The sequence below is a fragment of the Meleagris gallopavo genome, unplaced genomic scaffold (assembly GCF_000146605.3).
Source record: "Meleagris gallopavo isolate NT-WF06-2002-E0010 breed Aviagen turkey brand Nicholas breeding stock unplaced genomic scaffold, Turkey_5.1 ChrUn_random_7180001957387, whole genome shotgun sequence".
NCBI classification, from domain to species: Eukaryota; Metazoa; Chordata; class Aves; order Galliformes; family Phasianidae; genus Meleagris; species Meleagris gallopavo.
Genome location: NW_011217639.1, coordinates 59,873 through 60,656, shown reverse-complemented (window position 1 = coordinate 60,656; position 784 = coordinate 59,873).

The window sequence follows — 784 nt, the reverse complement described above, 5'->3', positions numbered from 1 at the left end:
TCCACCAGTCAGCAATCAGCAATGGGAACCTCTGCTCTAAAATTTAACAGTCCCCCAAAAGCCTGAACTGCCTCGTGGCTATCAATTGTTTTATCTGGGAAATGTCAGTTTTGTCCATCTCTGCTGTCACATGCAAGAGTAAAAGAGTAAAAGAGTAATAAAGAGGTTTTGATCAAGTAAAATGTTTGTCACCAATAGGTCACTGCTAACAAAGAACGTCCAGCACTGTCCGCACTGGAGCGGGCAAACAGCAAAGCAGAGGTTGTGAAGAAGGAGGAAGAGGAAGGTTCCCACGTGTGCTGATCTCTACAGTAACCAACAGAATAATGGCAAGAAGGGATCACCTTATAGCAGAGAGGTGCTGCAGTACAGCCAGGAGCTTCTCCATGTCTGGAGTGTCTAGCCCTGAGCTGTGAAGCAGGGCAGAGCAATGCTGGAAAAAGGACTGGTTGCTGCAGGCTGCCAGGAAGGGCTGTAAGGGACCTGCAAAAGAAAAGGGCGTTAAAATGGCTCCGCAGAAGTTGGGGCAGAACAAAGCAGGCCGGGAACCAATGGCTTCTGAGGGCTTCACATGCAACCACGAGAACAACGGAACAGCTGGGTTGGTTCTGGGCACTGGTGCACAACTCAGGTGGAACCAGGAATGGCGTGGCATCGCTGCACCTACAAAGGACCCGGTGCCATCCTCCTGACGCGGGGTACATCTCACCAACACCACACCATGCACTGAAGGCAACAGAATCTGTGGGCGAATTCCTAGCTGGCGCTGTCAGGTGCACAAACT